Source organism: Diabrotica undecimpunctata, chromosome 7, assembly GCF_040954645.1.
Source record: "Diabrotica undecimpunctata isolate CICGRU chromosome 7, icDiaUnde3, whole genome shotgun sequence".
In the NCBI taxonomy this organism is placed as follows: Eukaryota; Metazoa; Arthropoda; class Insecta; order Coleoptera; family Chrysomelidae; genus Diabrotica; species Diabrotica undecimpunctata.
Window position 1 is genome coordinate 110,522,980 of NC_092809.1, and position 24,776 is coordinate 110,547,755.

The following is a 24,776-nucleotide window of genomic DNA, read 5'->3' on the forward strand; positions in this document are numbered from 1 at the left end:
AATGTGCGTGCTAAGTGCCAAGTTAAGCCAGTTAAAAAGAATTCAGGAAAACCATTGAGAAAAACACAGTAAACATTAGTATTAAGATTAAATAGAAAAAAATGTTTATTCTAATTGTTGTGAAAGCACCGCTTATGTGTTTTATATATGTATATAAAAAAGAGCTGCAATTATTGGCTGCTATAGATGTCTGTCATTCAGTTTATTTAAGATACGTATAAGAAAAGTAATAAAATCATAAGAAATAACAATCGATAAGTATTAAACTAGGTACAGATTGAATAAAGTTGTATTGTATATAAATGACCACTTCAGGTTAATTTAGTATTAAAAACTATGAAAAATAAGATTTGCAAGTGCTATAATATAGCAAATTAAATTCAGCATGTACATGTACATAGCTACAATATAAAAATATTAAACTTTTCCTTGGTGGCGCCATCTATACTAAATACTTGAAAGTTTACTTGAGTGTACAAAGAGAATTCTGTTTTCACAATTGAAAGATTTTATTGTTTATTTTTTTATTTTTATGTCGTTTTTATTCTGAATGATACTGATTAATATAATTTCCCAAACATGCTTGTTTTAACTGGATATTTATTTTTTTTAAAACAAGATATTATTTAAGAATGTAGGTTATTTTATTGATTTTTTGGGATACTAGTGAAAATGGCGCATTCCATATGAGCACGGGTACGGTTGTGTTGAATGTAAATATTAAATACAACGAAAAACGTATCGAAATAAACATTTATTTAACGTTTAAATTAAATTATTTATAATGTAAGTTCAAACAAAAAACAGTGAATCATTTTCAAGTGTTGACAATATTCTACGAATTTTATTATGGATATTTTTTAAATATGTAAGTTATTTATTTAAATTTCGTAATAAAGCGTTTACGTTATAAATTATTAAGTACATACCGAAGTATTTAAAATCATTTGTAAATAGGTTAATTATTCTTATAAAGATTTGTATAATTAGGATCAAAATTTTTGTTTTTTAGTATTAGGTACCTAGTATAAAATTAATATTCACATATTTAAAAACAAATAAATAAATAAAAAATCAGTTTCAAAACAATTAATGTCCACATTTTTAATTGTTAAAAATATACTTAAATAATAATTATTATTACGAAAAATATTCGGATAAATTTCCGCGGTCGGGTAAATGAAAATTACTAAGTACTCGGGAAGAAAAGGTTAATTCGAGTTAATTTCAACATGAAGTGAGTAGGTATAGGCATTGCTCGCAACAAAAGAAAAAAAAAATAATAAAATATTTGTATAAGATGGAAGGCAACCGTATATACGTATTTCTGACTATTGGTCGTCTTCATTACGGTGCAGCCAAGTTAGAAAATGAGCATGTTAACTTAAGAAAGGATCACTACTGGAGCAATGCAACCAATTTATGGCAATAATATTGAAAGACTCTGAGGTTTCCAGAGCAACAACAACCTCCACGGAGGAAGCTAAGACATAGCAATAGCTAATAGCAAAATAAAGTTAGTAGGTATCGGCATAGCTCACAACAAAGGAAAAAAATATAATAAAATATGTGTATAAGATGGAAGGCAACCTTATATACGTATTTCTGACTATTGGTCGTCTTCATTACGGTGCAGCAAAGTTTGAAAATGAGCATGTTAACTTAAGAAAGGATCACTACAGGAGCAATGCGACCAATTTATGGCAATAACATTAGAAGACTCTGAGGTTTCCAGAGCAACAACAACCTCCACGGAGGAAGCTAAGGCATAGCAATAGCTAATAGCAAAATAAAGTTAGTAGTATCGGTATAGCTCGCAACAAAAGAAAAAAATATAAAAAAATATGTGTGTAAGATGGAAGGCAACCGTATATACGTATTTCTGAGCATGCTAACTTGGGAAAGGATCACTACAAGAGCAAAGCGACAATAGGTTAGCTTTCTCCGTGGATGTGTTAGTTGTTGCTCTGAAAGTCTTCTAACATTATTGCCACAAATGATGGAAAGAAATCAGCAACATCTTCATCTCCGGAACTTAAATAAAATATGCTTCTATAGGAGATGTATTTAAGCTCGAGCTCGTCTTCTTTTTTAAACGAAGAAGAAGATACGACTAATGCTCTTTTGATAACCACTTTTTTCCTCGGGACTGGCTTACATTTTTTAATTTTTTGCTCCTTGATTTTATGCAACTCCGGGAGGTCTGTGATAATCTTCTTGGCCTTCTTCCCCTTCCACCAAGCTTACGAGGTGGCGCCTTCGGAAATAAGCGAATTTGTTCAGGTGTCATTACATTAGTGGGAATTGGCGCACTAATAATTGTTAATGGTATGGCTTCATCCTCCTCTATAAGTCCTGTATCTTCAATTTCAGTTTGTTTTGTATGGCCTGTTGGTCATCTCGTCTGGTAAGAACTCATGGTGTCCAAACACGACATTATTTGTAAAATTTATTGTTAAAAAATATTATTTATAACTATAATACATGAATATTTAAGTTGCTTATCATTTCATAACCATTTCCAGTAATAATAATCTTCTTCTTCTTCTTAGCCTTCTGTCGTCCATTTTTGGACATAGGCCTCTCCCAACTTCTTCCATTGGTCTCTATCCTGAGCAACAGATTTCCAATTTGTTCTGGCTATTCTTTTAATGTTTTCAACCCATCTCATCTGTGGTCTTCCTCTTGGTCGTTTACTTTCTTAAGGTCTCCAATGTTGTATTGTAGTATTCCAACGTTGGTCTTTTTGTCTAGCAGTGTGGCCCGCGAAGCTCCATTTAAGTTTGGCAATTTTTGTTGCTATGTCCTCGACTTTTGTTTTGGATCTTACCCAGTCGTTCCTCTTTTTATCTGACAGTCGTATACCTAACATTGATCTTTTCATTGTTCTTTCTGTTGTATCTAGTTTATTCATGTTTGCCTTGGTTAGGGTCCAGGTTTGACATCCATATGTCATGATAGGAAGGATGCATTGGTTGAACACTTTGCTCCTTAAGTATTGGGGTATTTTGCGGTTCTTAAGTATCCAACTAAGTTTTCCAGATCCTGCCCATGCTAGTCTTGCTCTTCTAGTAATTTCCGCACTTTGGTTATCTTTGTCAAGTCTTAGGATTTGGCCTAGGTAGATATATTCCTGGATTTGTTCTATCTCACTGCCATTTATAGTTATACGTCTGGGGTCATCTGTGTTTGTCATTATTTTTGTTTTTTTCATTTTCATTTTTAGACCGACGTATTGGGAGCTGGCTGCTAGTTCCCCCATCATAATTTGCAGTTCCTCGAATGTGCTCGCTATAATCACTACGTCGTCAGCGAATCTGAGGTGGTTTAAGTTGTTGCCATTAACGTTAATGCCATAGGTTGACCAATTTGTAGTTTTTAAGACGTCTTCTAGGGCTAGGTTGAAAAGCTTTGGCGATATTACGTCTCCTTGTCTCACTCCTCTCTTAATGGGGATGGGATTTGTATTTTCGTCTAGCTGTACGATCATAGTTGCGTTTTCATATATATTATGTATTAGTTGCCTATATCTCGAATCTATTCTACAATTATTAATAGCTTTGCCTTCTCTATCAATGTTCTCATTGTCAGCAGATGGTCTGATGTACTATATCCTTTGCGGAAGCCCGCCTGTTCAACCGGTTGGTAATTGTCCATTTTGTAGGTTAACCGGTTGTTAATAATTCTCATAAATAGTTTGTATACTTGACTGAGCAACGATATAGGTCTATAAATCTGTAGATTACATTTGTCCCCTTTTTTGTGTAAGAGTATTACTAGACTCTCGTTCCAGTCTTTAGGGATCTTGCTATTATGGAGACATCTATTAAATAGCTCTGTTAGTACAGGGATTGTTAATGTCTTGCTTGTTTTCAAGAGCTCGGCAATTATACCGTCGTGTCCTGGAGCTTTATTATTTTTTAGCTCTTTTAAAGCTCTTTCTATTTCGAATCCCTTTATATTTGGTAGTACTTCTGATCCCACGTTTTTTATTTTTCTTTTGACGTTCTCCTTTGTTGTTTCATTAGGCTGGCCTTGCGAGCTGTACAAGGATGTGTAGAAGTCTTCGACAATATTTGTTATTTTATATTTGTCCTTCTCTACCTTATTGTTGGCGTCTTTAATTTTGATGATTTTTTGAACTCCCAGTGCGGGTCTTAGACATTTTAAGCCTCTGTTGTTTTCAATGACTCGCTCTATTAAGTTCTCGTTCCATTTTTGTATGTCGCGTTTTAGTTCTTTTCTAATCGTTTTATTAAGTTCTCTGTATTCTTGAGTATGGCGTTTGTTTTGCGCTAGTAGTTGTCTTCTTTCCGTCATTAGCTGTTTAGTATCATTGCTTATTTTGTCTTCTTTAGTCCTTGTTTTCTTTGCGACCTGTAGTCCTGCTGCGAGAAGGTTTTTATTTAGGTTTTTATTAATCTCGTCAATTTGATCTTGATTATGTGAAGGATCAGATTCGAACTTATCCGCTAAGACCTCTCGGAATTGCTCTTCATTTGTTCTTAGTTTAAAGGCATCTATCCTCGTTGTTTTTTTAAAAATCCTTTTTCTCTCTTCTTTAATGTTAATATTTATTTTTGCTCTAACTATACGATGGTCACTAACCATTGTTACGTTGTTTATTGTTGTGACGTCTTCAAATATTCCTTTGTTGTTTGAGAGAAAATAGTCTATTTCATTTTTTTTAGTTCCGTTAGGTGCGACCCATGTCCATTTTCTGTTAGGTTTCTTTTTGTAGAAGGTATTCATAACATACACGTTTTCTTGTTTCAGGAATTCCATGAGTTTTTCTCCTCTTGTGTGTCTTGTGCCGAATACAAAATTTCCAATCTTGCTTTCAGAGTCTTCAATCTTACTTCCAATTTTGGCGTTAAAGTCTCCCATTATTATTATTTTGGATTCTTTGTTGTTGTCAATAGCTTTTTTAACGTCTTCGTAAAAGAATTTATTTCCTCATCAGTTGCTTTTTCAGTTGGAGCATAAAGTAATAATAATAGGTATCCTAAATTTAAAAGCAATAGTTTTCGTTGATTAGAAATATAAATTTGAAGTTATGAATTCAGTTTTTGAAATAGTAAAATCGCTTTGCTTTTAAACCCTTTACGTTGGCGCATCATAAACGCATCATTTTGAAACGAATGGTTTTGAATTTTTCTTTGTTTAAACTTGAACTTTTATTCTTTCAAATGGCTTTTAAATTTCTTAATGTTTACAAACACAACGTGAATTTTTGAAAAAAGAACTCGGATTCAAAAGGTCGTAGGACATTGTGGTATTCTTTAAATTCGTATTAAAATGTCAATGGATTATTTGAAATGTTTTTGAGCTTACTAGCGGACCCGACAGACTTCGTCCTGTCAAGTAGATTTGGAATGTGGCAGTTTATTTCTTTAATTCTCCTTAATAGAACCGTCACCATGATGATAGGGCGGTGTGCGAGGGTCAGCTCGGATGACCTAAGTATCTTGGCTTCCACGATCTTTGGTCACCCTTTTGGACCCAGTAAAAACCCCGACTGGGATGTCTGCCAGAGGGCTTCAAACTAAGAGGGGAACTTAAGGTTCAAACCTGATTGAAAAATAATCTAAAGGGATAGCGGGAACCTAAAGGTGACAAATATTTATAAAGTGCGTGCTTCAATGACAAAACATAGAGATAATTAATTATTTATTATTATTGTTAACATAGGATTCATAACCGAGTTAATAGAGAATAATGAAATAAAACGTATATAGATATTTTCAGTAATCGCTTTATTGTAAATCAAGTGAATCATAATTATTAACAAAAATCTGTTTTATTTTTATTGTAGGGCTTTATGATATATAATGTTTTTTGTTTGATTACCTGGTGAATATACAAACAAATCTAATGGTTTTCCAACACGGGAACAGGCAACATACAATTGACCATGTAAGAAATATGGGTTTTCTAGATTAATACCACAAACACCTAATGATCGCCCCTGGGACTTATTTATGGTCATAGCAAAAGCAAGCCGAACTTGAAACTGTAGTCGATTAAATTTAAATGGTACATCAGTCGGAATCATTGAGTTGTGTGGTATCAAAACGTCTTCTCCTTTGTACTTTCCTTTCAATATAGTTGCTTCTATCACGTTGTTCAATAATTTTTTTATCGCTAACCGTGTGCCGTTGCAAAGTCGCGGTTGGTTGATATTTCTCAACATTATAACTACCAATTCAACCTTTAATTGAAGATTTTGAGGTGGCAATCCTGGTAAATCCAGCGAGTTTAAAAATTCAGGCGGATAGTTGACGACATCATCATGGTTAGTAGCCGAATCAACTGATTTATATATCCTCAATTCGCCTGTAATTTGTTCTTGAATTTTGAAATTTAATTCATTTACATCTATCTTTTTTGCAGCCAATATAGCCCGTTCGCTAAACCAATCATGGTTTCTGTAATTTTGAGCAACATCTGGAAACACCTTTTGAATGATTAACTGCTATAATACATGCGTTAAAAGTTAGCATGAAATTTTCCCGAACTACGTTTGTTGCCCTAAATAACGTCATTTGAAAGCAATTGTTATATTGTTGGATATTTGACAAAAAGTGTATGGAATCTGGTCCTACTCCGGAAACCAATGAGTACAATGGCGCTGGTGGTGGATCCAATGGTATCAATTTTACTTTCCCATTTGCGCAACACAATCCATTGGCTTCATTTTTGAATTTCAATGCCTTAAAATGAGAGCAAACCAAGTACATAGATCCAATAGTAACACACTAGTAGTTACTGTAGTCAATTGACAAATCGTAATTGAAAGCAGCTTGATTATTAGTTGAATATCCCGCTCTCGCTTCCCGCGTTTGTGATATACGAATTCTTTTACGTTCATTTCGATTGTCACGTTCTTGTGAAGTATGATTCGATCGGTAATTAGTTTGGTTTGTAGCATTTCGGGTTCTTCTACCTAAATTACTCCATCTTATAGGAGGCATATCGAATATATTTAACAATTATTAATCACAGTTATTAAAACACTTTGCACAAAACACGATATAAAACAATCAATCAAAAATAAATCGAAGAAAACTGGAGAATTTGTTTCGTTTATTAAGTTGACAAAAGAAAACTAAGTAGATAAGGTAACAGAACATCCAAGAAAAACAACACGTGTGTGTACACTAATGTACACCGGCAAATTGACAGGTTGTTGTTGTCTGTGAAATCGCTACTTTGTCTGTGAAAGAGAATATAATCAAAGTGGATATATTAACACTACGTTTTAGTTTTTTTTAACTGTTTTTAAATTTGATATGAGTTGGAGTCAAGTCCTTTAAGCCAAAACAATGTTGTATGTGTATAGATTATATTAAATTAATAATAAATTAATTATTAAAGATAATACACGCTTTTTAACGCAGTTTGTTTGACAGATGCAATGACGTGAAAACTGATGAAATTTATGTTGCGTTCCGAAACTAAAACAAAAGAAAGAATATTGCCAGGCCAATCAAATATATAGCTCTTACATTTTTTGACTTTTCAATTTGGTCAGGTTCACGATATTACCACCTTTGTGTGAACGCATTAGATCCTCCAACGCGAACACGCACACACACACGAACGCGCGCACACACGAACGCGCACACACATACATTTGATTGAATTTGAACTTATGTCCCTGTGCAGCGACAATAAAGCTCAAATTGACACTTTGACGTTAGGAACACACCTACATTGTTTAGATAACAGTTAGTGCTTGTAATTTAATATAAACTTTATTGAATAGCAATAAAGTTCAAATTGACTCTACATTTAGGTTTTCCCGGCAATTATTCGAATTTTTCTCGCCGTAGAAACCATCCTTAGATTTCAAGGAACATTTTAAAAAAAGAATTGTTAAGATTGGTCCATGCGTTGTTGATTTATGCGCTTACCAACACATTTTGTGATTCATTTTTATATTATAGATAATCATAGTACTCTTGTAAAGCTATTTTATAATAAAGCAAAAAGTAAAACTCCGAAGATTTCTACTTGTTCGAAACCAAAATTTCGAATTTTACCTAAATCTGTGCCTCCTACGATTTACAAAGCATACAGACGATGAATAAACCGACATGGGTAATCTAAAATTGCATTTCACATCATCATATCGATTCATTTAAGTAAAAAACTTTCATGAACTGGCTTCTAAAACTCAAAATACGAGTAAACAAAGGTATAATTAAAGACAGTTAAGATTTGATTCACTATAGTGCTTCTTAAACTCGCTTATACGTATTTCGTCCTTTCAGGACTCATCAGAGCGCCTCAGTAGGAAGCTTTCTCTATTTTATAATATTAGGCTATTCTCTTCAATTCTCTTCAATTTGGTGCTTTCAGAATTCATATAGACCCAATAGTTTATGCATAATACCGTAGATTTTGTAAAGTTTTTGGGATAAACAATTAATCTCAATTTTGCCATAACTATTAAGTCATATTGTTCTGAAACTATTTTCTTGTGGAATCTTAATGCACTTACTATTTTTATTGGGAATAAGCCACAATTTAAGTTTATTTTTGTATTTTGAGAACGATTTCCGAAGTGGAAATAGAAACGTCACAAATAAACTTATTTTAAACTCAAATTGTGGCCTATGCACAATAAAAATAGTAACTGAATTATTAAGTGACACTTCTAGAAATTTTTAAAGCTAAATATTTGTAATATTGTTCTTATTTTTAAGTGAAATCAAAGTTTTTTTTGCATTTTTAGAAAAATTATTAATAATTTTCAATAACCAACTTTTGGAGCTATTTTCGCAATAATTAAGCAACAAATTAACAATTATAACTTTACAAACTCTCGTTTTAAAGGATTTTCTATGCTTTTTTTTGTAAAATTGTGTTAATTTTCCATATTATAATTTACTGGTCTTGACCTTTAGTATTTAAAATGAATTAGCGATCTAACATTGCTTCTACTCGTATATTATGGAGAAGTAAAAAATGACGTTTAATCTTTTGCATATTTTTTTTATTGCATATAGTTATCACCAAATTTATCACTGTATCAAAGAGTGTCTTAGGGAAATCTGTACTTCCCTGGCTATGTCATAATTGTTTTGAATTAGTTTTGTAAGAGTAACTAACCTCTGTATAAATTTATTTTTAAAAATTTAACATGATTTAAAAATTTTAAACGCTAAGCACCTATCATTTTCATAATTATTCAGTATCAACATATGACCTTTGAAAAGTAGGCTGAAGATTGTTAGAAATCAATGTAATGCAAAGCCATAACTCGTTATTACTCCTCCCAAATAATTCAATTGTCAACAATATTCCAAAAAATCAAGGTTATTTCCAAACTTTTATTGCGTAAAAGGTACAAATAAATAATTACCGTGTAAATAGTCTTTTGTCGAGATATTGTAAAATACACGACAAAATTTGAAATTCTATTTGTTAATTATGAAATAATGTTAGTAGGATCTGTGTAGGATCCATTGACCAGTTAGTTAACTAAGTTTTAATGACCTTTGTTTTAGTCAAACAATTTTAATGGATCAAATAGAAGCGGAATATGTTAATAAATTACAAAAAATATCACAAGAGAAAAATATGCGGAAAGAGGAAATTTCGACACTAAGCAGGTAGCGAATAAAATTTAATTGCAATTTGTGCCAATGACAAGTAGTGTCAGACTGTTAGTTGAGTTTGTTATCATTTTGGATGGGTGGTGGTATAACTCCTCTAGGTCAATATTATTTTGTTGTTAAAGTAATACTGTAAACTGTAGCGTTTTACGTTATTATAAACTGCAGTGTTTTTAAGAAGAGTTCATTTCGGATTCGGAGGCCAGATAAGTGGATAAAAAGTAGGGCTAAAATAGCAAGAAATTCAGGTAAGCTTACATGGACAAAAAACTGAAGTAAAAAAAGTTACGAGAACTTGAAAATCATTATTGTAGGAATAAATGTACCAATAATATTTCACAAGAACAAAGACTTTCAATTTTTAAAGAGTATTGAGTATTGGGCACTGAAATCTCCAAACAGCTTTTCTAAATAGATCCACACAGACTAAGTCTTTAAAAAGTAAAAAACTAAATGGAGTTAGCAAGAAAAAGGTGTCATGTATTTATAATCTGGATGGTTTTGGAGTATGTAAACAGTTTGTAATGGAAACTCTTGATGTCTCCAACAAACGTTTACAAAATTATTATCCCAGATTTAGCCATACGGCTCACACTCCCTCTAAGGGAAAAATTCACTCATCCCAGATACCTACGGTATCAAAAGGATTGAGCTCTGGTGGGACTCTTTCCGTGTTATCGAGCCCTAGGTGACTTGGTATGTTGGACTATCTCCCAAAAATTTTCGTACACATCTGGACGTCGCGAGGAGTACAGCTTTCTGTATGGCCTTATAGTGATGATCATTTATTGCCCTCTAAGGGAAAAATTCACTCATCCCAGATACCTACGGTATCAAAAGGATTGAGCTCTGGTGGGACTCTTTCCGTGTTATCGAGCCCTAGGTGACTTGGTATGTTGGACTATCTCGCAAAAATTTTCGTACACATCTGGACGTCGCGAGGAGTACAGCTTTTTGTATGGCCTTATAGTGATGATCATTTAGACCCATCTGTTTATCTTCTCTAGGAGATTTTTGGGAATAAAACCAGTAGTAGATAGAATAATAGGTACTGTCTGGGTACTTTCCATTCTCCATTGTCTCCTGATTTGTATTTCTAGATCTGTACTTGGAGATCTTTGTTTTATTTAACACGTAAATTATTGGTGTTGGGTATCGCCTTTTTAACTAGTATGAGATCCGGTCTATTATGCGACACTGGTTGGTCTGTAAGCACAGTGCGGTCCCAGTATAGCTTGTAGTTGTCATTTTTAAGCATTCTGTCAGGGACGTATTGATAATAAGGAAGATGGTCGGTTTGGAGAAGTCCCAGTTAGTCAGCTAGTTCTTGGTGGATAATCTTTCCTACTAAGTCACGGCGTTCTTTATAATCAGTACCGATAAATGCCTGGCAGCCACCGGTAAGATGTTGGATGGTTTCTTGCGCTTGGCATCCATATCGGCATTTGTCATTTTGGACTTGAGGATCTGTAACAATATATTTCAGGTAATTTTTAGTTGGAATAACCTGATCGTAAATGGCAAGTAGAAAATCCTGAGTCTCGGGAAACATCTTTCCTAATGTCAACCAATAGTTCAACGCTGTATTCGAAACTAGTGCTCTTTGAGAAATTGCTCTTTTCTGATTCAAATTGCCTTTTCAGAAATTTTGTTCAGGATGATTTCTTTTGTCTCTATATGATACGCCTAGGGATTGCAATCCAGCAGCATTTTCAGTTCAGCTGGATTTTTGCAAGATTGGTCTGAATCCAGCTGGATCCAGCGCGGATCCATCAAAATGTGGAATCAAAATAAAAACACGATTTTAAAGTTTTTTTTTGTTCATTTATTACTTAAGTTTTTTAATAAAAACTAATCAAATAAAAACTCAAAATAAAAATTATCTTAGGTGTATATAATCAAATAAGGACGTATAATCAGTCGCAATTCGCAATCAATCTTACCTCTCTTTAACTTAAAATGGCTAGAGCAAATGCCACAATTATCATACATGAGATTAAAAAAAAACTCATACTCAGTAAGCCGTGGAAGTGAAACATAGGGCTTTGCTTGTGTCGGCTGATAATTGTTACAAATGAAATTTTATCCAAATGAACTTATCTGTTGTAAGAGTAGTTCATATGAAGCAAATTTCATTGATGGCAATTTTGAGCTGACACAAGTTAAGTAATATGTTTTTCTTCCATGGCTTACTGAGGATGAGTTTTTTTTGATATCATGATAAAAATCAGTCTGTATTCTAAATTTCTAAACAACAGAAACATGCATTATTTAGCTTTTTGGAGGTGAGACCTTAAAAAACATATTTTATCTATCGTCTTATCGCCTAACCTAATTCGCACAGATCTGCACATATAGCCGGTTGCGAAGAAAGCCCTTTTGGCCTCTACGCTGGTCGGTTTTAAGGTCATCAAATAGTCATAAATCATGGACAAATGATCGCCTTTCACTCCTTTGGTCTCATAAACTGTCATTTCCTTTTTCATAATCTTTTCGTAATCTTTTTGAAAACCAGTTTTTTTTTGGTTATAAAAGTTTTCTCTCTCTCGTTTCAGTTCAATCTCAAGTTCTTGTTCTAAAATAAAGTTCACGGGCTCCGGATTAGCTGGCATATCTTTTACTTCCATTATGTCCTCTTGCACTGTTTCCATAATCACTTGTTTATTTATACGACTTAACAAATTTTTCATCTCTTGTCGCATTGTATTCTTTTTCGGCATGTGGAAATAACCAGGATTGTTTAGTCCTTCGTCATACTTTTTTGGATTTTGTAAGTAAACTTGTACCTGTAATTTCAGAGAGGCGCCGTTCCGCGATTCTGTTGCGTAGTGCTTCCAATAGCTCGGCACTAAGGCTAGAGTCCTGGCTATTTAGTTTGTCTAAGACAAATTTCAAGGTTGTGTCGGACGTTATCAAAGTGGACTCTCTTCTGCAAAGAGCTTCTACAGCCAGTTTCACCGGTTGAAGAGTGGTGATCTAGTCATTGATTATTGACCACTCGCCAGCAGAGAATTTTATCGCAGAATCAATGTATATCAACGCTTTATCGATGCAAACTTTTAGGCTGTAGAAACGTTCCACTGAGCAAACTGTTCCACCTGGTACGGTAGTCAAGAATCAAACTTAATTCCTTGCCTTTCTCTTCCTTGACATATTTTTGCAAGAACATGTCGTCTTTGGTAAGTGGTTTTTTGAACCTTTTAATAACTTTTCGTATTTTCATGAGTAGATCGCTGTAACGGGGAATCAATTTAACAAGACTCGCCGATGTTGATTCGATTGTTACAGGCAATTCTTCATTCATCTCTGTCTCCATATTCATCAGTGTCGTCTATTGCTGCTTGTTCTACTTCTCTTTGAGATTTCTTTTTATACAGCACGTCTACTACATCCCAATGAAATAAATTCCATGTGCATAGCACAGTTGTTGATAGCAAGGCATAAGCTTGCCAACTTTCATCATAACGGATGCGCCGTTGGTTGTGATACCAATGGTGTCGGATTCAATCATTAAACCAAAAATTTTCAAGCGTTGTGCCACTAATTTAATGCAGTTTTCTGCAGTGCATGAGCCGTGAATTCTAATCGACCGTAGATTAAAATGTTCTGCATTGTGTAAATTAAGATTTATGTATCTGTGATTTTTTTGGGAGGTCCACTCGTCGAAATTCAACGAAAATTTCTGTCTCTTTTGTTTTAAATTAGTAAATTCTTTCATAAGATTTGCTTGGACTTTCTCTGCATACCTGTAAATGATCGCTCTTATAGTGTTCAGAGAAGTTGGTAATTGGAATCCACTTTTTGCGAATAACCGTCTCAAGTCGGGTGAGGTACAAAATGAACTCAAGCTAAAACCATCTTTGCAAACCATCCTAGTAACCATATCTTCCATAGAATTTTCTCTTTTAAAGTAGGAATCAATAGTCTTCTTCGACTCTTTGCTCGGAACTACTTCCTGATTATATTCATTTTTTGACGAGGTTGCTGTGGGGGCATTGGGAGCTGGTATAATGGTGCTGGTGCTGGAACTTGAAGAAGAGACGTTGTGTATCTTTTTCAGATGTCCTTTTAAGCCTGTTGTTGAGCGGTTGCTAATCAACAATTTTTTTGAGCATAAAGAGCATCTTGCACTTTGCCCCTTATCCAGTTTTGTGAAAAAGTCCCACAATTTGTTTTTATCATCTTCAAGAGACATTTTAATTAATATTGGAGTAACTGGAGCAGCATTAAATCTGAAAACAAAAACGGGTGTGGCAGTCCAGTGGGACTGCCGGTAGAAGTTATACTTTTATACACGTGTTCGCCGTTAAAAATTTATATAGGAGTCAATCTGCATAATCATCTGCACAATCTGCACATATGTAATGCTATAGGTAAGAGAGAGCAGAAAGAAAAAAAAATTAGTTATATAGGTTTATTTTTATATATGTATAAAAGGAGTTGAATGCAAAAAAAAATTTTACACATACTCTGCAGTAAAATTCATTGTTTATTTTGTTATTAATATAAAAATTACAATACAATAAATACACTGCAAGATAATTTAATATAATAATACAATATAAATTAAAATGTAATATTCATAAGTATTTAAAACTGCCAATATATATAACTTACTTTACGAAGATAAAAATAAAAAACCAACAACTCGGATTATGTTGTAAATTTTCATTTTATTTTAAAATTTATGTTTTTTGCGTATATTACATATATTTAATAAGATTAACGTGAGGTTTTTAAATATTTAAAAAATAAAAAAGGAAATTCATAATTGGGATTCGAACTCACAACCACCAGCGTATGAACCAAACACGTAAAGGATTTGCCAATTAGACATGACACTAACGGATTTCAAAATTGACAGTTCTCGGTAAAACAGTGATTATTTTGAAATATAAAAGCCTAAAATAATTATAAACGTTTAATTTTAAATAATACAAAACATATCACATAAATAATAATATTAATACATATTATATTATATATAATATTATATATATATATATATATATATATATATATATATATATAATATATATATATAATATATATATATATATATATATATATATATATATATATATATATATATAATATTAAATATATATGCAAAAGGAACATTCTTATTCTCGAGAGAGGAAGAGAGAGAAAATATATCTTCTGTCTCTCTCTTACTCATTATCTTACATATGTAATGGTTTCACAGATTCACTCTCATGCAAATTTCCAACGCCGACCGTGCGTATAGTATAGAAGTATACCTTCAAAAAACGTCTGTGAAATAAGATGTAGGTATAACTCGTCCAGATAAAGAAACAATTTGTAAATGGCAACGGTTATCTGAACGTGAGTGTGAATGAGAAAACAAGAACACCTAATATATGTGTGACCCGTAGTCTTAGTGTGAGCGAAAAAGCATAACCACCGGCAGCCCTTTATATACTGTTTCTTTTTATTAATTTATGTTATTACTTATGTTGAATTGAGTTTTTTTATTTTAAGAGCTGTAATCTGCTTTATTTATAAGATTATTGGCAACAATGTTTATTGTTATTTTTAAGTATTTAATAAATTCAAGGTGTAATTAATCTTCTTTGATAATTTGTTAAATAATCTTTAAACTTGAATAAAGTTTTATATATTCTGTTTTCCCCAACGGCTTCGTTGAATCCTTTGTTAATTTTCCATAAGATTCGTTTGTTATTAGATCTTCAATTTTGTTTTTATATTGAATTTTAACCATTATCACAGTTGCATTCCCGTTGTATTTATAAAATACCCTGTGAATGCGATCAGTTTTATTTAGGTGAAACATCAAGGCCATTAAATGTTAGAATAAGAAAACATCAATCTTATATTAAAAATAGAGAATTTCTTCTTCTTCTTCTTATGCCGTCCCCATTAACGGAGGTTAATGGAAACGTGTCTTTTGCAACGTGGAATAATTCGTCTACAGTCATGTTTGTCCAGTCTCGAATATTTCGCAGCCATGACTTCCCCTTTCTACCTATTCCCTTTTTGCCATCGACTCTACCCTGCATGATGACTTGCAGAAGACTATATTTATCATTTCTCAGTATGTGTCCAAGGTATGCAGTCTTGCGTACTTTTATTGTTCTCAACAATTTTTTGTCTCGACCCATCCTTCTCAGCACTTCCTCATTGGTGACCCTGGCAGTCCATGGAATTCTCAACATTCTCCGGTATATCCAAAGTTCAAAGGCTTCAAGCTTTTTAACTATTAGTGCTTTTAATGTCCATGTTTCTACCCCGTACAATAATTGCGACCAGACGTAACATTCAACAAACCTCAGTCTCAGCGCAGTAGTCAGATTTTTGTCACAGAACAATTGCTTGAATGTTAAGGACGCTGCCCTTGCCATTTCTATTCGTACCCTGATCTCTTGGTCTGGATCTAATTCTGTGTTGATGTAAGCTCCCACATATTTATATTTTGTCACTCTCTCTATTTACTGTCCACCAAGAGTTAGTTGTTCATTATTTATTGGACTCCCTGATACTATCATAAATTTGGTCTTATCTGTGTTGATGTCAAGTCCCATTTGAATGCATTCACTATTTATTGCATCTAGTAAAGTTTGTAGTTCTTCTATAGTCTCAGCCATAATTATCGTGTCATCTGCAAATCTCATGGTGTATGATTTCTCCATCAATAGATCTCAAATATGTAAACATGCATGGCAAAATGAACATAGGGTTCAATAGAACGATTCAAGTATAGTCCTAAAAGAAGCAGATGGTAAAAGGAGGTACATCAAAGAAGCCGCTCTAATTATCCTAAATGAGGCCAAATGTGTCGCAAATTCCTCGGCAGAATGCAGTTGGATCTGGTTACCCATATTAAAAGAGGAAGTTAATAAAAGGAAACTACCACTATTATAGTTGAGCCGCTGAAAAGATGGAATGATCATGTGAATGGCACGCACTCTTAAATATTCCTCTTCCTATGTTATCACTTTTCCCACGTTTACACCGCTCAACAAAAACGAACTAACAATGTTGCTATAATATATTTATACCGTTTTTTAGAGGTTATTGATTTACATTAATTTTAAACATTTTCACAAAATTCACCAGCCGGCGAAAGTGAAACACAAATCATGATACATAAAACATTTAAGTTATAGTATCATAACACAAATAATGATGGTGTAAACAGTTTCCCATAAATTCTAGTTTCGAGCGCCTGTCGATGCTTGCATTGAGTGATCATGCGACCTTGGATTCCATGTTTTCAGCGGCCAGGGTATAGTCAGTAAGTCAGTAACATATCGAGGATACATTACTTATGTTTTTTACATAAGAGTTTGGTGTTTATTGAGAGTAAACTAAATGTAAGGCCAAATACTTACCACGTCGAGATAGTATTATTACTTTATTAGTATATTTGACACAAAAAACAAAGATGGCAGCAGTGCCAAATGGGCGCTAGAACGTATCTTCGTTGCTATTGGTCCGATCATGACGTACAAGGGGTCGTTGGAAAGGGGGTGAAAAATGGGGTTGAACGCAGTATATGCCGTGCGCATCAAATCATGCCAAAAGGGCATTATTAGGTATCTTTGTGTCTATTGGTCCGATCGTGACGTACGAGGGGTCGTTGGAACGGGGAGGAGACGGAGAATAATTTGAAATAAAAAACAAAGATGGCAGCATTGCCAAATGGGCGCTAAAACGTATCTTCGTTGCTATTGGCCTGATTTTGACGTATGAGGTGTCAAATGAAAGCGTTGGTGACACAGAAGCCATGTCAACGTTCAGTATGAACATTCTTCTTCTTCTTTTCCGTACAGTGCCTAAGAGAACGTGACATTCGACGTAGAACGTGACATTCGACGCAGGACGTGACATTCGACGTAGAACGTGAAATGTCACGTGACATTCGACGCAGGACGTGACATTCGACGTAGAACGTGAAATGTCACGTGACATTCGACGCAGGACGTGACATTCGATGCAGAACGTGAAATGACGTGACATTCGACGCAGGACGTGACATTCGACGCAGGACGTGACATTCGACGTAGAACGTGAAATGTCACGTGACATTCGACGTAGAACGTGACATTCGACGCAGGACGTGACATTCTACGTAGAACATATTTCTTCGTTGCTATTGGCCTGATTTTGACGTATGAGGTGTCAAATGAAAGCGTTGGTGACACACAGAAGCCATGTCAACGTTCAGTATGAACATTCTTCTTCTTCTTCTTGTCCGTACAGTGCCTAAGAAAACGTGACATCCGACGTAGAACGTGACATTCGACGCAGAACGTGAAATTTCGTGACATTCGACGCAGGACGTGTCATTCGACGCAGGACGTGACATTCGACATAGAACGTGAAATGACGTGACATTCGATGCAGAATGTAACAGGGTGTCAAAGAGATCTTATACATAGAATTTTATTAAATCAAACATCACAATGTAATTCATCATTCAAAATCCTTTAATTTGATGGGTCATACGTCGATTTCCGCTTATCCGTTCAAAAGATATATGGTAAGGTGTCATAACGGCCGTTGTAATAATTTGGTCGAACTATAAATGCTTATTTATTGTTATTAACATTAAAACAAAACCATTGGCATAGAAAAATCTCTTATCGCAGTTTGATCTCTAGCAAACCCTAACTCGCTCAATTTTGCACCAAGTGCTCCGTGCAGTATACCATTAGAAAGGTATTTTCATGTATATTACGAAAATTACCGACCAAGTGCGATACGATCATTATTTATGGCTAAAAACATCATAAAACGAACCAACGTCAAATTCCCAATTCTCTTGTACTAATACAAATTATATCTTTATAAAATTTATCTAGAAACTTGCCATATAAAACGTGACATTCTACGTAGAACATATTCAGTAGTAATGCGTAGGAGAAATATACATATCTTTCATTAAAATATCTTTTATTATTGAGTTACATATAGATACAAGTTATATATACAACACTGAAACTTTTATATTAAAAAAAGACATAGACATGTACAAGTATTGTTTATTTACATTACATTAGTACCAAAAAAGCACTTCTTTATAATCTTCCTCCATCTTTAGTAAGCGATTGGGATATGCCAGCCAAAATCGTCCCTTTTTCACAAAACCTAGTAGTTCAAGTAGCGTTTTACTCAGGTAACCTCTATTCAAATATCGGATAAGGGTATTTCGTCGATCAGTATTTTTAATTATGTGATGTAATTTAATTTGAACGTCGTCCGTTAATGCCTCAATTTGCGTTTTTATGTGTAAAAGTCGTTCTTCTCTAAGTATTCGTTCTGCTTCCAATCTCCTTTGATCTTCAATTCGCAGGTTTGTCAATTGTTCTTTACATGATTCACATAATATGTACTCAGTCCTAGTATCGATCCAGTCGTTCATTTTGAATATTTCTATACAACCGCAAGGTTTTATAGTTTCACTTATTGTCTCATAAGGCATTGTGTATCCTAACCAGAGGAATAAATGTAAGAGACTTCTGAAGAGGTATCCGAAACGTCTAAGAAAAGAACTAGCATACTCCAGAGTGCTATTCTCTGCATACACAGACACAGAGAGCAACAATAAGGCATGTAAACAGACCAGCACCTTGATTTATACTAATTTCCAAAAAATTGTTAATACAGTTATTTATACAAAAATCCAAACACACACATCTTCTGACTGAAGAAGTTTTTGTATAATATTAACCGTATTTTTATAAAGCATATATTATATGGATAAAATTAGTATTAATCAAAGAATTGAAATTAGATACAGAAGGCAGTTTGGGCAATATTATGTTTTGTAGGTTTGTCTTGTGCTTCGGATCTCTGGTAAGAAATAGTTACATAGACTGTACTCGTAAAATATGTTTGCAAGTTAAATGGTCTCGTCCAACAGTACTTGATCCTAACCTTAAATATGATTGGCTATATGTATATGGTTTTTCCGATGACTAAACGATCTTTCTAACTATTCTTTAAAGGTGTATTTTTCGCTACTTATTATTTAACATTTTAAGTCGTAAATGTATTGCAGTTTCGCTAAAAAACTTTTTATTCTTTACAATTCTAACATAATATTTCTTAAAAACATATCTTTTACACTTTTAATTATATACAGATACAAGTTTAGATATTAGAGTTTTTAATTGTTGTAAGATATTTTCGTTTGGACAAGGCACTTCAAAAAGATTCCAATTAAATGATCCTGCTGCAATAACTTTTCTCCAAAAATTGTTAATACAGTTATTTATACAAAAATCCACGGCACTAAGCTTGAAACGTCTAAAAAACTCAACGTACGACAACGAGCAAGGTATCGATGGAAAGTGGCGGTGAGAACGAATATGTTAAGATAAAAATCAAACGTAAAGACATTGCCAAAGGGCACTAAGTTTGTAACGCCCAAACAACTCAACGTACGACAACGTGCAAGGTATCTATGGAAAGGGGAGCTGGTAATAATTATGTTAAGATAAACATCTAACGAAAAGACATTGCTAAAAGGACACTAAGCTTAAAACGTCTAAACAACTCAACGTAAGACAACGTGCAAGATATCGATGAAAAGGGTAGGTGGTAATGATTATGTTAAGATAAAAAAAAAAAAAAACGAAAAGAAAATGCCAAAACTGCATTAAGCTTGAAACGTCCAAACGGCTCAACGTGCAATTAAGCTTGAAACGTCCAAACGGCTCAACGTGCAAGGTATTGATGGATAAGGGAGATTGTAACGAATATGTTAAGATAAAAATAAAGCGCAAAGACATTGCCAAAAAGACACTAAGCTTGAAACGTCTTAACAACTTAACGTACGACAACGTGCAAGGTATCGATGGAAAGTGGCGGTGAGAACGAATATGTTAAGATACAAATCAAATGTAAAGACATTGCCAAAGGACACTAAGTTTGTAACGTCCAAACAACTCAACGTACGACAACGTGCAAGGTATCGATGGAATGGGGAGGTGGTAATGATTATGTTAAGATAAAAATCAAACCAAAAGACATTGCTAAAAGGACACTAAGCCTGAAACGTCCAAACAACTCAACATACGACAACGTGCAAGGTATCGATGGAAAGGGGAGGTGGTAATGATTTTGTTAAGATAAAAATCAAACGAAAAGACATTGCTAAAAGGACACTAAGCTTAAAACGTCTAAACAACTCAACGTAAGACAACGTGCAAGATATCGATGGAAATGGTAGGTGGTAATGAATGTGTTAAAATAAAAAAAAGGCAAAGACAATGCCAAAACTGCATTAAGCTTGAAACGTTCAAACGGTTCAAAGTGCAAGGTATTGATGGATAAAAATAAAGCGTAAAGACATTGCCCAAAGGACACTAAGCTTGAAACGTCTAAACAACTTAACGTACGACAACGTGTAAGGTATCGATGGAAAGGGAAGGTGAGAACGAATATGTTAAGATAAAAAGCAAACGCAAAGACAACGGTACTAAGCTTGAAACGTCTAAACAACTCAACGTACGACAATGTGCAAGGTATCGATGGAAAGGGTAGGTGTTATTAAATATGTTAAGATAAAAAGCAAACGCAAAAACAATGCCAAAACGGCAATAAGCTTGAAACGTCTAAACAACTCAACGTACGACAACGTTGAAGGTATCGATGGAAAGGGGAGGTGGTAATGAATATGTTAAGGTAAAAATCAAACGTAAAGACATTGTCAAAAGGACACTAAGCTTATAAGTCTAAACGGCTCAACGTACAATAGCGTGCAAGGGGTAGAAATGCAAATATCGATAGAAAGGGGGTGGTCACAAACATGCTAAAACAAAAGACAAATGCATAAACATTGCCAAAACTACACTTCAGCAAATCTTTGTTGTTATTAGTCAGATTACTACGTGTAACACGTTAACTGAAAGAGGAGCGATATTTAATACGTAAACACAAAAATCAAAAGACAAAGACATTATCAAAACGGCACTATATCGGATCTTTGTTGCTACTAATCGGATATAGAAAATAATAATCAAAGCAGTCTACATGCAAACATTAAAAAACATCGAAAATCATGAGCGACAACACGTAATAAAAATACTTTAAAAAACATCAAAAATCATGAAAGGCAACACGCAAAAAGTAAATAATATTCACAAGCAGTACACATCAAAGAAAATACGGTTAAAATACATACTCAATTATGCAAACGAGACATGAACCTGTAAATTAACAACAAAGAATTGTAAAAACGTAGCGAGTACATACCCAGACAGGCGTAATCTTTGAAAAAAAAAAAACGAGAGACAACCAAACAAAAATTTGTGAAATATGCTCAAATACAACAAAACTATGTTAAATACTATCAAAATAAATACCCGCAAAGAAAAATGAACAAAGTATAGCGTGAACAATGGTAAAATATAATCAACTATGTAAACTACAGTAAAAAAAAAAACATCCTACAAATAAAGAAGAAGCAAAAAAAAAAATAACATAAAACATAACAGAAGAGGTACTAGTGTGTACAACAATTTAAAAAAAAGTAATAAACACGTACTGAGGGCTAGCAAATAATGTTCAAATAAAATCGACATACAATGAAGTAATAAAACACTTATCGATGGATAGGAACTAATGATCAAAGCAGTCGACATACAGTAAAAAATACATTTGAAAAACATCAAACTTATAAGAGGCGACACGCAAAAAGTAATAAGCACCAATCGACTAATAGGAAATAATGATCAAAGCAGGTGACATGCAATGAAAATACATTAAAAAATATCAAAATTATAAGAGGAAACATACAAAACAGTAATAAACACCTACCCACACACACATACCTGAGTACATATCCGATAGATGTAATCTTTGGAAAAACGAGACAAAAAGAAGGAACTTCTGTGAAATATGTTAAAATACAATAAAACTATATAAACTACAGTTAAAAAAAAATTACCTACAAAGAAATAAACGAAAAAAAAATATATATATATATATATATATAATGAACAAACATATCTTAAAACAGAAGAGGTGTTAATATGTAAAACAAGAAGGGTTACAACCTCACGGCAAAATACCGTCTAACAAAAAAAAACGCAAAGGGCAAGCCGCCTAAACACAATAACAATAAAATAAATTATTAAAAATAATTATTTCTAGCAGCCGTAAAAAGAAATAATGCATAAAGTCAACGAAATACCGTGAAAAATATATGAAAAACATCAAAAAACATACACACAAAATGTAAAAAAATGGAAAAAGCAATCTAGCATTTAACATGTAATGGCAGCAATAAAAAACGTCAAAAAGGACAAGAGGTGTTGACATAAACAAAAATTACTTGTCACCGTCCCACGGCAAAAGAAATTAGTGCATAAGTCATCGAAATACAGTGAAAACACAGAAATATCTACCAAAATACTGCTAAGGGTAAAGGTAAAAACAGTGCCAAAATAGTAGAGTAGAGCTAGACGTAATCTTTGGAAAAATGAGACAACCGAACGAAAATCTGTGAAATATGCTCAAATACAATAAACTTATGTAAACTGCTGTCGCAAATAAAGAACTGCAAAGAAATAAACAAATATACAGGGGTGATATGCTAAAAAATAATAAAAACTACATGTAAATTATTTTCAAAAATAAACACCTGCAAGGAAAGAAGCACAATCTAAAGTGAAAAAAAAAATGCTGAAATATAATAAAAATATTTAAAATACAGTCACAAATAAATACCTGCAAAAGAAATAAGCAAATATATAACGAAAAACAGAATACAGCATGCGTTTTATGTAAAAATAAGCAACTATATATGATAATCAGTACTTGTCTGAGTAAACACTATTTGCGAAAACACTCACACTACGGCTGCAGAAGCTTGGATATTGTCTATGTACAGAACACATCGACCCCAGTGTTCTCAGAAAATAACACAGAAACAGTAGACACACTAACAGTGGATGTATGTTGCAGATGCTACAGACTCTGTCACTGTAGTGTCACACGCCGTTTATACCGTTAAATATCACAGAATACTAGCGGTGTGTAACAATATAGTTTCTGAAGGATACGACGTTTAATTTTGATGACTGAACACTTACATACTGATTTGAAAACTGTACAACCAATTGCTTCCACCCCATGTATTGATAACAAAAAACCGATAACTTGAAAAAACACATAAACATGTTTACTATTTTGGCGAATTTTCTAGGCTGGGATTATGAACAAATAATGGATCACACAATATTCGTTCAATCTAAATCAAAAATAGTCTCAATACAAGCAAAAATAAGAGTGTATAAAATAATAATTCGTCCCACAATAACGTATGGAAGCGAGACATGGACTCTGAACCAGCGGGAAACGACAAAATTACTGGTACTGGAAAGAAAGATACTGCGGACTATCTATGGGCCTTTAGACAGTTTATGGAGGTGAAAATATAGTACGCTACATTAAAGCAAACCGAATAAGATGGGCGGGCTACGTACTAAGATCGAGTGACGAAAGACTCCTGAACGCCACATTCTGGGAAAGGCCCGATGGCAGAAGGTCAGTTGGTCGCCCAAGAAAGAGATGGAGTAGCCAGTGATCTACGCAAAATGGGAATACAGCAATGGGAAATAGCTACTTAGGACCGACAACAATGGAGGGAAATAGTAAACGCGGCCAAGACTCACATAGAGTTGTAGAGCCAAATGATGATGATGATTATGACAATATTCTTTCAGGAATTGCGGTTTTCGATCTAACCACGAGACTGTAAGAAAACAATAACTAGTAATGTACTACACAAAAACAATTAAATTTATCATCTGTAGTTTCAAATGAAATTAGGAAATAACAATTACCTAAATATGCCAAATAGCCAATAAGGCCTGTCGTTCGATAGATCCAATAATATGTTATTTTTATTGACAAAAAAAAAAAAAAATCAACCGAATCGACTGCTTTGACAAAACACAAAAAATATGTGTAATAGAACCACTGAAAGACCAAAAGACCGATATTATCGGTCAACAAAACCAATAGTGATCGATAGGGTCTGTGACAAGCAAACGCAAGGACAATGCCAAAACGGCACTAAGCTTGAAACGTCCAAACGGCTCAACACCCAACAACGTGCAAGGTATCGATGGAACGGGGAGGTGGTAACGTATATGTTAA

The 24,776-nt window shown here is 33.8% G+C and overlaps 1 protein-coding gene across 1 annotated transcript in view; it reads left to right on the plus strand.

The window, feature by feature from the left end:
* The first annotated feature begins 762 nt into the window (after positions 1–762).
* The window catches only part of CAP (Cbl-associated protein), a 573,660-nt gene continuing 549,646 nt past the window's right edge, over positions 763–24,776 (plus strand). Inside the window, exon 1 of the mRNA XM_072537967.1 lies at positions 763–868. The gene's annotated coding sequence lies outside the window, so the exon portion shown is untranslated. The remainder of the gene's footprint in view (positions 869–24,776) is intronic.